Here is a 12,949-nt window from a genome sequence, read left to right on the forward strand (position 1 = left end):
CAAGTCAGAGATATAATTTAATAAGAAGAAAGGTAAAAAGGTAAAAGTAAAATAAAATAAATACAATAACACAAAGGATCACTGACAGAGTCAGAATACAACCTGAGCAGGATGGTGGAAGCAGTCCAGGTGAGGTGCTCTTCCTGAAGCAGTGATCCTGTAGAAAGGTCTGGGAGCTCTGGTCCTCTGGGAATCCAGTGGATAAGTGCTACTTGCACTATCCCAAATCCCAGCTTATATCCAGTTGAGAATGCTTGGCTCCTCCCCCTGGGCAGAGCATCTCACAATAGCATGAGAAGTGTGAAATGGGTCCTTGATGGCCCATTAACAGAGATAACCCCTGGAGGGAGTTACCTGTGACTCATGGGCCATTAGCAGGAGACACCCCAAAAGTCATTAGCAGAAGACACCCCAACGGCGTTAATGGGCCATTAGCAGAAAAGGCAGGGGGCTTGGGAAAACACTAGCCCACCTGGTTTCAACAGTTCATGAAGATGGTGATAGAATAAATACTTTGTGTACATCCTACACTGCAACCCAGGACAACTCCACACTTGCACCAAAATAGATGGATTTGTGGCCAGACAAGCCACTGGATAGAGTCCTACCAGGCTTTTTTAAGTTAAACACTTTCTCCCTTCAGTCTTTCCTTCCCCTCAACCTTTTTTGTGTGCTGTAGCAAAATGTGAGATGGAATTTTGGCTCCAGTGGGTGTAATTGTTGAACAGCCTGCCCCCGGCTGGCCTCACTGCAGCCAGACAGCTGCCCACGGCCACTTTCCATGCTGACACAATGAAATGCATTTTTACAGCCCAAGACGTGAGTCATGACCCAGCCTGAGTTCAGAGCAGAGCATTTTTGCAGTACATGTGACTCCAGAGAGGCCAGAGGGGAACCCTGGACTTGAGAAAGGATGGCATCACAGCTGCAGAGTTTCCCCGGTCATTTTTTAAAATGTTTTTTCTCACCCATTTTGTGTGCTGGGACATGAAGGCTATTGCAGGACTTGTTCTGCCATGTCAGCAGCAGCCTCTCTGAATTGCCGTGAGGATCAGATGAGTCCAACTTACAGCCTCTTATCATCATCAGCACAAATTCTATTTCATTCACTGCCAACAAAAGAGACTCATCCAAGGGCTTTTGCCATCAGTCCCTCGGAGGCTCTGAAGTCCTAAGTGGGATGCAATGAGCCCAGGGGCCACCCCTGCTGTAGGAAGAGCTCTGCCAGGGGGGTGCAGCACAAGGTTCACGGGTGAGCTGCTGCCCATGCAGCAATGGCACAGCTCGGGGTCAGCACCTCGCTGGGTGACGGCCCCTGATGGTTCCTCTCCCTCTGGGCCGTATCCCCAGGATAGCTCTGTCCTTGTGGGAGCTTCAGCTGCGGGACGCAGGACGGGCTGTGCCTGGTGGCTGCAGCGCCTCACTGCCAGTTATTAACGGTGCCGTTCGGCACCGCCGAGTGCCTTGCACGGAGGGTCCCCCGGGCTGCCCTCACTCGCTCCCGCCTGACTCCGGCTTTGGATTAAATCAGCAAAGGCTACACAGTCATCACTTCCCAGCGCTTTCTTCTGGAGCCGGGCACAAATGAGGTGAAAGCAGGGAGGAGAATAAAGCCCGCAGTGAGAGTACAGGAACTTGCAGGTACAGCAGGAGTGTGAAGGGAAACTCAAGTTTTCAGTGCCACCAGCTCAGCTGTGACCAGGCAGGGACAGTGACCATAGGGACGCTTTCTAGAAGCTGTCATGCCAAATGACCTGGGCAGGGGCCTTTATGCGTGCCCAAGCAGGTATTTGGGTGAAAAATAAAGTCACCAGCACAGAGAGCCATGCAGGCAGCAAAGAGACAGTTCAATCCCCTGCCTCCTCCCCATGGAACAGACCCTGGTCACAGACACACAGTCCAGGTTATCTCCCACCAGAGTCAGACCCCTTGGCCTGGGGCAGTCAGTCCTTCTCAGGGCTGAAGGATCCAGATCATTGATGTGAAAGCCCACATACAGCCCATCCCTGATTCTCTGGCTGCTTCCTCCCCAGAGCCACATCCTAGCTGCTGCCTCTTCCTCACTGTGTTTGAAGCAGGTCCACATCACAGTGCACATGGACTCAGAAGCAAAGGCAGAGACAATTAGCATGGAAGTCCTTAAGCCTGGAAGAAAACTTCCAGAACAATTCCCTGGAAGAATGTATCATAGGCCTCGAGAATGCCTCACAACTTGGGGCTAGAAAAAAGACTTTCTCCATCGTGCTCTGCAGCACCATGTTAATTTACCCCAGATCCACTTTTCCCATTGGTTTGTTGGCCTTGCCCACCTCTGTTGTCCATACATGTCCCGGTTCTAGAGGGTTCCCCTTTCCCCACTGGTTTTTGTGTCCTTGCCTCACCCGCCCTCATATTCCCGATTGGTTGTTGCCCTTTGCCCTGCCCTTGCACCACCCCTGTGCCCTCCAATCACTGGCCCCTGATGCTCTGCTCTGACCCCACTTGCCCTTGTACTTAACCCTGGACCCTCCATTGATCCTTGTCTTTTGTCCCTGGACCCTTTTGGCATGTGGACTAATAAACCCCATCAGAACTCTATACAGAAGACCCTTGCTGCCTTTCATTCACCGAGCTATCTATGTGTACGTGGACTGTGGATGCTGAATGCAAGAAATCAGACAGCAGCACAGTGTCTGTGTGAAACTAAGTCACATAATTTTCTCATACTGGCCTGAGATATCATGGCCTGAGAAATTCTGAGGAGGAATCCAAACAGTCCTTGGAAAAAGTAAAACAACCTTTGCAGGTGTTGTTTGTCTCCCTGTTGTTTACTTGCACGAAACGATTGAGGGGTGTTGTAAACTGTCCAATGATGGTGATGTGTTGGTTTGCTGCCCAATGAAACTTTATTCTCTCAGAACTGTCTATAAAAGAAGATTGTGAAGAGTAAAGATTGCTCTCACTTGTTAGGGAGCTGGAGAGTCTTGTGTCATTTCTACTGCCGTTCCTAATTAGAGCAACACATGGACTGAGTGACTGTCTGTGCCTACCCAAACGGCTTCTTCAGGAGATGCTTTTGGGAAGGTCACGGCAGCTCACCATCCACCCTCAGGCAGAAACCAATCTTAGCAGTATCACAGCACTAAAGGAGAGGGGATGGTTATGAGCCATTATTTCCTGCACAAATGGGCTTTAAATCATCATCCAACACCCAGCACTGAATGTTCCAAAGGTGTCTAGCAAAGCCTTTGTGACTCCTTTTTTACCATGGCACGGGTGACCACAGTGCCCATTGCCTGGAGATCTTTACGGAGCCTCCACACCCACACTCTGCTGCTGCTCCGGGAAGAAATCAGCCCTGTAAAACATCAATAAGAACAAACGTGCTTTAGGGTCTCAGGTCCATCTCCCTGGGGTGAGATCATAGGAGGGCAGGGCTCCCCAGCTGCCCCACCCCTCCTGGCATGGCAGGAATTGGGATGTTACGGAGCAGCAGTGCAGTAATTGAAAGCCTTTTTCCTTCTGGAAGCCCTTGAGGCTGCCAGTCTTAGCTGAGCTGCCGCTTGCCAAGACTTTTTCATTTCTTCTGTTTCATCTAAACTTTCCATTGGGTTCCTCATCCATCTGAGCTGCAATGATAAATATGGAAATAAAGAGGCATTTACAGCCCCTCTCCTGGGTTGGTTTGTGTATAAACAAACTGTGCTCACAGCATCCTCCTCTCCACAATGCTGGTTCAGGAGCAATAGGGTCTCCCCAGGACTCAGTGAGGTGAAGGCTTTGGGGAAAATGAGTGCCAGTTACATCCCTGGGTCACTGTGGGGAGAAAACTGCAGCAAAGGGATGGGGCAAGCAAGGTCCACAGGGACTTCTGTAAAGGACTAGAAGGGAAAGAGCACAGCTGAAGAGCTGGATGTGTGAAGTATGAAGAAAGGCTTTAATTTGCGCAGGATCTCTTAATCCATTAATCACAGGGACATTTGAGTATGAAAACCTCCCTCTCATTTAATACTATCTCAGGTGTGTCCAAGAAGGTAATAACTGTTTGGCAGGGGAGTGGGAGGGGCAAGGTGGGGCAGGCTGAAGCCATGGGCTTATTTCCAGGGAGAGAAGATCAGCCCTTAACAGTGTGGAGCCAGCACAGGGATGCGCAATGAAAAGCACTGGACGCAGCCGCCCAGGAGTCACAATGGCACTGGGGACACTGGTTTCGTGAAGGAGGACTCCCCCAGTGACTCTTAGCCCTCTGGAAGTTGCCTGCAAAGGCTGGACAAACCTGCCTGGGTGCTTGAAATAGAGGGTTTGGAGGTTTAAGAGCAGACTCTGACATCTTCCCCTCCACTACAGCCCCTTCCTCTCCATTCACACTGCTCCAGTGTTCCTTCCCTTGCCCTGAAGAGCTGAGGGGTGTAAGGATCATCCTGGAGGCAGAGGGAAGCTCTGGCAGCATAGCATGGACTAATCCATCCCCTGATCCTCACCTGATGCTTCTCTCAGGCTTAAGCTGTTCTGCTTTAATCCCACGTGCTTTCCCAGCAATACCAGCATTGCACCAGACCAGCCAAAGTCTGCTCATGTCCCATGATGGTCCCACAGACCTCAGATTTCTCTGTCAGCCAGTGGGTGAACATAATATCCACAAACCCAGCTGCTTTCCTGGAGCTGTTACCTGCATTCCTCAAGGGAGAAAAATAGGAAAAATTGGTATGCGGCTTCTTTCTCAAGAAATCAATGCGATCTCAACTCACTGTGAAGTTCCCTGACTGTTAGAGATGCTGCACTGGTAAAAACTAACCCTCAGAGGAGAAAGGGTGGGGAAAAAAAGAAAGAAAAATAAATTCCAGTGACTAGACAAGTCTAAAATGTTGCAGAAGGCTAAACTGCCAGGGCTGGGGCTTGTTTGGAAGTCCCAGAGTGGAGCGAGCTGCACAGTCCAGCTGTTTATCACCCTGCCAAGAATCAGCTATGATTGTTAATTCTAATTAGAGCTGTTGGGTAAAAATGTAATCAAGAGTTTCCATTAGGGAAAAAAAAATCATCTAAATTAAAAAATTTGATTTTTAAGAAAGGGGACAAGCGTTAAAAATTTTGTAACAACTCATTTCAGCATTTTCAAGATGAAAAGGGATGTATTTTTGCTGTGAAATGCATTATCAATTCAAATATGTTTTATCTTACAATCTAAAGAAAGAAAAATAATTTTCAAATCAAAGCAAAAATGGTATTTTTAGGCATTTTCTTTTAAGAAGTCTACCTGGGGGTTTCTTTCCTAATTAAGAATGATTATTTTTTTCCTTTTTTCTTAATGGAATAATAAACATTGCGTTGATGTGCCCACCCATCTGTCCCCAGCACCTCACCCCAGGGCTGTGCTCACACCACCCTGCTCTGGGTGTCAGATTTCACTGCCTGAAATCCTTGGGATTTGAGTCAAGCTTTGTTAAACTCACAGAATTAAAGCACATTCTTTGCTGTCAAGAGACCTGGTGGGGCACTGGAAAGACACAGGTCTGTTTGGTGGGCCTCGTGCGGGTCTGAGTTCCTCAGGGGAGCCGATTGTGGTGCCCATGCTCAGGGCAAGGCAGCTGCAACCTCTCCTTGTATATTTGACCCTGTGGTTGATGCCATGGGATTGCCACAGGTCCCCAGGAGGGGTTTGCATGCTAGGAGATCCTCTCCACAGGATTAGCAGATCACATTTATCACACTGAGAAAGTGGTTTAGGATCTGTTAGATGAATAGCAGAGCTTGTGGTTTGTGATCTGTCTTTTGGGTAGGAGCACTGAAGGAGAGAGAGGACAGAAAAAATGGATGTTAAATAGGAGCTGGGAGCAGAAGGGGACACCAGGGAAGGAGACTGGGCCAGGGAGAAGCTCAGCAGGAGGAGAGGAGGGTGGAAGAGGAAGAGAGCAAAGCTCAAGGGCTCTGCCAGAGATGAAATGGAAAAAAAAAAAATCCTGTGCAGCAGTTTCAGCCCAGAACAGAGCTACCCAAGTGCATTTTGAACAACAAAACCACCAGGCTCTGACAGGGCCAGGAGACCCAGGTGAGCGTGGAAGGGGCGAAATGGGGAGGGGCTGCAGTCCCGGGGCAGGTAGGGTCCTCCTGCCCAGCCACATCCAGAGTGGCACTGCCCTTGCTGCTGGTGCACACACCCCTCTGGCAGGCTGATTGGGGGTTATATAACTGTTCCTGACTGCTCTTTCCTTTGGACCAAGTGAGGTTGCTCTCCAGCTCCACGGTAAGGATACAGCCTGAGCAGCCTTTCCCCAAGCTGCCCAGAGGGACACAGGCAGCCTCAGCCTCCAAGACAGCTGAGCAGCAGATCCTGCCCCATTGCCACCCCTGGGGACCTGTGCTGGCAGAGCTGGCACACAGGATATGGCACCAAGACTCAGTGGGAGGCTGCAGGCCCTTGGCCAAGGAAGATGGTTGGATCATGGGTTCTTCTTGCAGGGAGCAACTGGTGGATGAAGGCTGGAACACCCACTCACACGTGGGAGCAGACACAGGGGATAACACACTGCATCATGGCTTTATGCACCTAGCTCAAAATAAGCTTTCTTAAAAAAAAAATCTAAGAAGAATGATTTTTCTCTCTCTCTTTTTTTTTTTTGTTATTATTTTGAAGTTATAAATTATTGAAAGACTTCTCACTACTCTCCCAAATCATTCTCAGGTGAAGAAAAGGCAGTCTTAGCATGGATGGTGCTTTGTAACAAAATGAGTCAGATTCATTTCACTCATGATTTGCCCTTGGCTCCCTTTGTTCATGTCTTAAACTACTTACTGGCTTGGTCTGATTAGCAGTGTCTCCTCGGAGGCAGAGGAGGCCCTGCAAAAGCTGGAGGTGTTGTAGGTCAAGATTAAAGTGCTCTGCATGCCATTCCCTGTCAAACCTATAACTGGCTTAACTCAGTGCAATAAGATGGCTCAGAGGTTACAGAGTAACGGCAGCAGTGTTTCAGTGCAAGTGATTAAAGCACAGCCCTGCATTAAGGAATGTGATTAAAAGGCAGTGTCCGGGCTGAGACCTGGCAGAGAAGCTCAGCAGGCAGGGTTAAATCCACAGCTTCTTCTGGGGTTGGACACCCTAAGTATCAACTGAGCCAGCCCAGCTTTTAGGTCTGGAATGCCATCTTGTGATGGCAATGGGGAAGTGGAAATGGCCTCTCTATGGAGTCAGAATAGATGATGGAATTACAGTATGGGTTGGATCAGAAGAGACCATAAAAATTATTTTATTCTTCCCCCTGCCATGGGCAGGGACACCTTCCATTACCCCTGGCTGCTCCATCCAACCTGGCCTTGGACACTTCCAGGGATTCAGGAGCAGCCACAGCTGCTCTGGGCACCCTGTGCCAGGGAATAATTCCTTCCCAATATCCCATCCAGCCCTGCCCTCTGGCATTAGGAAGCCATTCCCTGTGTCCTGTCCCTCCAGCCCTTGTCCTCAGTCCCTCTCCAGCTCTCCTGGAGCCCCTTCAGGCACTCTCAGGAGTTCTGAGCTCTCCCTGGAGCCTTCTCCTCTCCAGGTGAACAGCCCCAGCTCTCCCAGCCTGACTCCAGAGCAGAGGGGCTCCAGACCTCAGAGCATCTCCATGGCCTCCTCTGGACTTGCTCCAACAGCTCCACGTTCTTCTGATGCTGGAGCAGCTCTGCAGGGGGGGGGTCTCACGAGGACAATCCCCTCCCTCACCTGCTGCCTGCTCCTCTGTGAGTGCAGCCCACCACGGGGGTTTCTGGGCTGCTGCTGCACATCGTTGGCTCATGTCCAGCTTTCCATCCATTATATCCTCCAAGTCCTTCTCTGCTGGCCACTGAGCTCTTCTCCCAGTCTGTGCTCCTGTCTGGGATTACCCTGACTTGGGTGCAGCACCTCAAAGAGTGCAGAATCTCCCAAAAAAGGAAAAGGCAGCATTGAGGCCATGGCTGCCCCCCCACCTCTGCTGTGTGGGAGGCAAGCAAGGCTGGTGTCACTCATAGTGCAGTGTGTGCACAAACACATGCAATGTGTCATTGCAATCCCCAGCCGTGACAGACACCCAAGGGACAAAAGTTCTTCTCACCAGAGTCCAAACCTGCTTGGCTATGGGGCTGGTGGTGACCACCATGGTAAATGACAATGTATATTCACAAATCTTTTCTTCCATAGGTTTACTTAATTTTCTTCCTCTTCCCACAGTACTACTCTGTTTTTTTTCTCCAGTGACTGACAGTGTGGCCAAATGGCATTGATCCAAAATCTGATCAGTATGGAAGAATCACAGTACCAACCCTGCAGTACCAGAGCTGGAAATCAGCAGTGATGTGGGGCAGGCAGTGAACCCTGGGCAAGGGTGTGTTTGGGGCTGAGGTGACAGTAAAGGATCTCTCTTGCTACCACAGAAGCTGCAGACATCAGCTACACAGGGGGATGTCCCACCCCAGGCTTGGAGCACACATATTTTGAAGCATTACAGCTCCACTGCCAGTGCAGATCTCTTGAGTGGATGCACTGTGCCAGCAGACAGTGCTCATGTCCTGGTTTAACCCATCCTGCTAATTTATGGGAGCAAACTCACTCACTCAGATGTGATCCTTCCTTTATGCTGTAACTGAGCATTCACTCAACACGGGTTACCCAGGCTTCTGGAGCCTGTTGAGTTGCTTTGAACACAAGCTGCAGGGCTGTACGGGGATGCAGGGAGCTCAGGGGAAGCTGTGTCTAGACTAGAGGAACTCTCCTGAAGGCTAGCTGGGCTTTTGTTTTGTAGTAACTCATATCTTTAATCTGGCTTGGAACAAAGGATCTCAGTCCCTTCAGGCCCCACCACAACACCTGCAGGAGAAAAGGAGGATCTGTTCAGCTGTTTAGCTGTCACCAAGCCAAGATGAACAACAGGGACTAGCTGCAACTGATGCAGAGAGCAGATTCCTGTGACAGAAAAGGACTTCAGAGTCCAGAGCTCTATGGCAGAGCTGCTATGTTTCATCTGGTTTGACACTTTTCACCCTAAGTTCACAAATAATGTGCAGGTCTTTGTTTGAGCCCCACTCTGAGGCCAGCAAGCAGAGGAAAAGCTGTGCACAGAGGGAATCTGTACTGGGGAGTGAGAGGTTGGTCCTGGCACTGAGAGTTGCTGAATTATGGTATTTGGCATTCAGGAAGGTTTTGAAGTATCTCCCAGATCCTGCTGAAAATGTCTTATTAAAAGAGACAAAGCATATTAATTTGGGCCCCATGCTGCACTAATGAATTAAACTGCTTCCAAACTGAAGCTGTGGCTTAGGGTCTTGGCAGACTCATCATCCATCCATGTATAGGCACACACCCTTGCCACAGGCAGTGAGATCCCCAGGAACAAGAGCATGAAGTGCTCTGTGTCTGCTCTTACCTGTCCCTCCACCAGACAGCTTTTGCTGTGCTGCACTGGGTATAGCTGGAAAACTTGTTCTCACCAGGTTCATCACTGACAGGGGAAGCACCAAACTCCTGCTCAGCATCAGCCTCTCTCCCTGCACACTGTATCTTGGGCACAAGCCCAGAGCTTCCTGGGATAAGGCAGGATCAGGATGAGCCAAGGAGGAGCACCCCACATGCAGGAAGAATAGCTGCCTGCCTTGGGTTGGGCTGAAAATGGACTCTGAAGCATTTGAAGAAGACAGAGCTGGAGTGGATGATTGCCTGAGGCAAGGCATAGCTTCAGCTGAGTTCATTGCTGAGCTCTGAGAGCATAAGCACATGAGGAGCATGGGGGAGGGATGCCAGGCTATCTGGAAAGGCCTTGAAGTGTCTCAATGGAGCACAAAGCCCAGAGAAAACCTTCCTTTGAATGGATCCCCAGCAAGGGAGGACATGGACATGGACATGCAGAGCACTGGGCTGATGTTAAGGTATCCAGTGGAGGCCAGGGAATGTCTGGAATTGTGCTTCTCCCAGAGAGGCACTTGGCAGCACCACAGCTTTTTTCTCTGCTTGTTTCAGGGCTGGGGTTTTGCTGCTGGCAGCTGTTTCTGAGCTGACACTTCCACCTCCTGTGCCTGAAGTGGGACACATCAGGGGCAAGCAGAGAGGCAGCTCACCAGCCCTCAACTTCCCGTGAGTTAGTGCTTGAGTTCAGTTCTCCTAGCTCCACAGACCCTGTGCTTCCTGCTCTGGCTCTGTCAGGGACGCTGGCATTGTGCAAAGTCGGGTTGGACGGGGCTTGGAGCCACCTAGGATAGTGAAATGGCGTCCCTACCCACGGCAGGGGGTGGGATGAAGTGAGCTTTAAAGTCCCTCCCAGTGCAAACCGCTTTGTGACTGATTATCGAGGGTTTTTCCCCGCCCCAGTGGGAGAGGCTGAAGCAAATGGGGCGGTGCCTGTGGAGTTACCTCGCCAGTGCGCGCAAGCTCGGCCTTTCTCTGCCGCTGCCGCCATGGGGGGAGCGAGCGGCTCCGTGCGGGCCGGGCTCCCTCAGCTCGCCGCCATGAGGCGCCGCCGCCGCCATGAGGTGAGTGGGGGACAGGGGACGGGTGGCGGCGGCAGCGTGGCTGGAGACCGGGGCTCTGGGGACGGAGGGTGCTACCTGAAATATTTACGGGTTTTTTATTTGGCTGTTTCTGCCGGCTGGCAAGCGCTACAGGCTGCAATGCCCCAGGACTGAGGGCGTTACTCGGCTGTGCTGTTCAGCACTAATTCTTAAACCTTTTGCTCGGTTGGCTGGCTTTTGTCCTCTGCCACAAACCGGGCCACTGTTGTTGAGCTTTATGAATACAGATGGAATTAATGGATTATTTGCGATGTTTCTGCTGTTCTCTCTTTAGGCCTTCAGCCGATGGGGGGTGGCGGTGACCCGGAGCTGTGGGTGGCCGGGAGCCGCCTGAAGGAGTAGCCTTGAGGTGACCCGGGCCCGTCGTGTGTGAAACCCCCGAGCTGTGCTGGGACAGCCAAGGCGGCGTCTGCGGGACGGCGCTAGAGGCTGCCGAGAGATGTAAAATGGCAACCTGCCCGTGAGGCACAGGGGAGAGCTCTGCAGCAACGTGGGTGAGGTGTGATCATGAGCCAACGAGGGGAAATGGGCAAAAATGTTTGTTTTTCTGTCTTGAATTAACTAAAAGGCCTCTGCTGGCTCTTGTGCTAGCCTCAGGTCCTCGGGGTGGAAATAACCTGGTTTATCCAGCGATAGGTTTAGCTTATCTGTTTCTCTTGCTGGATGAAGCCTTGTCGAAAGGTGGCATCACCAGAGAGGTGCCTCCACTTTTTTCTGCCCTGTAAACCTCCCCCCAGTTTTGGGGTTTTTTTTCTCCCAGCACTAGTCAGCTGCCCGTGGCTGCTCAATGCCTCTGTCAGTGTTACGCTGCTGGGAGAGAAAGGTGCTGCTGAGCTCTCCTGGCACCAGCGGGGCCGTCCTGGCATTCGGTGGTGCCAGGTTTTGGCAGCACTCTGCATGCCCGAGAGTGGAGTAACTCCTGTCCGTGGAGTTAAAGCCTAGAATGGATGCAGACAACACACAGAAAATGAAAATTCTGTTGCGGATTCTGTAATGTGCATTTTTATATAAAAATTAATATCACGTAATTGACTGCTCTCTGCTAAGGGTTGAATGAGGATCCTTTTTTCAACTGTCTTTATTGGGGTTTTCTTACAGGTAAATTGTTGGTGTGGGCCTTGCTGGAGCAGCAGGAGTGGTCAGAAGGAAAGCTGTTAATGCTGCTTTGAAGATCCTTGTTTGAAAGGTATTGGCAAGATGGAAACCTGGAGCCCACAGTTTTAAACAGGAACAGCTGGAAAAGAATTCGTTTTCAGGATGTGGATGTAGGAATTGAAAAACATTAAGGGTGGTTTTGGGCAAGGTATAACAAGAATTATGTGTACAATTTATTGTTAATCTCCTCTCACTGCTTGTTTAAAATATATTTTTATACGACTTCAATTAAAGGTATTTATATTCAAGCTTGCTCAGTTTGCTTTTCATTATCTTACAAGGCTGTTGGGTGCAGCAGGATTTGAGAGTGATGTTGAATCCTTGTGGGAGACTGGAGAGGCTGCAGTGAAGCACCAGGTCTCATGCCTGGGGGGAAGTGAGCCCTTTAGATGACCCTCAGAGATTCAGACAAAAATGGTGTTTAAATGCAAAAGTTGGAACAAGAGGGTGTTTTTCTCTCTTCAAAATGAAATTAGGATTCCATGCAGTCTTCTGGGAAACCCTGGGTTTGTGCAATAGTCCAGACTCCTTAAATGTCCCTGACACTGTTGGTTTAGCCATGAGCCCTTCTGCCACCTAAATATCTGGAGCTTTGAATGCACAGTTTTTATACTGCACATGGGAATACTTGTTAAAATACTCAACATCAGGGAAGAAAGGTTTTTCCTGGTCGAAGCCTGAGTTCCATTGTTTCTGTAGGAACAAATCCTACATGGAAAACTAGTCAAGGGTTTCCCCATGGATTTATGTTGTGCCCAGCAATTTTCCTCTTTCCCTTTCCTCTTTCTGGGTGCAACAGGGCTGGGTTCCTGCTGGCAGCCAAGGAACACTCACTGTGTTGGGGGCTTTGCTGCTGGACCAGGTATTCCCAAAAGTGGTGAAAAATTGGGGATATGGGCTCTTTTCCCAATATCCCAATTTCCCAATGTCCAGCCCTGCCCTCTGGCAGTGTGTCCTGTCCCTCCAGCCCTTGCAAACTTTCTCTCCATGTTTCCAGCAGCTCTTTCAGGCCCTGCAATGCCACACTGAGCTCACCACAAAGCTTCTCTTCTCCAGGTGAACAGTCCCAGCTCTCCCAGCCTTTCCTGCCAGCAGAGCTGCTCTAGCCCTCTGCTCATCCTGGAGCCTCCTCTGGCCTGGCTCCAGCAGCTCCAGGTCCTTGCAGTGCTGGGGCAGCTCTGCAGATGGAGTCTCACCTGAGGACAGGGGCAGGATCCCCCCTGCCCTGCTGCCCACACTGGGGCTCAGTCCAGGGCTGGGGGTTCTGGCTGCTGGGGCATGTCCAGCTTCCAGCTTTGTG

The 12,949-nt window shown here is 50.4% G+C and overlaps 1 long non-coding RNA gene across 2 annotated transcripts; it reads left to right on the forward strand.

The window, feature by feature from the left end:
* Positions 1–10,372: 10,372 nt before the first annotated feature.
* On the forward strand, positions 10,373–11,897 carry LOC310915071. Of its 2 annotated transcripts, none has more exons than XR_014591143.1 (3): positions 10,373–10,455; positions 10,769–10,993; positions 11,593–11,897. It is a non-coding gene; the product is annotated as an uncharacterized lncRNA (long non-coding RNA). The 2 variants fall into 2 exon arrangements; XR_014591144.1 differs by having other exon boundaries at positions 10,374–10,436.
* Positions 11,898–12,949: the final 1,052 nt, after the last annotated feature.

Source organism: Zosterops lateralis (genome assembly GCF_965231275.1).
Source record: "Zosterops lateralis genome assembly, chromosome: 14".
Lineage (NCBI taxonomy): Eukaryota > Metazoa > Chordata > Aves > Passeriformes > Zosteropidae > Zosterops > Zosterops lateralis.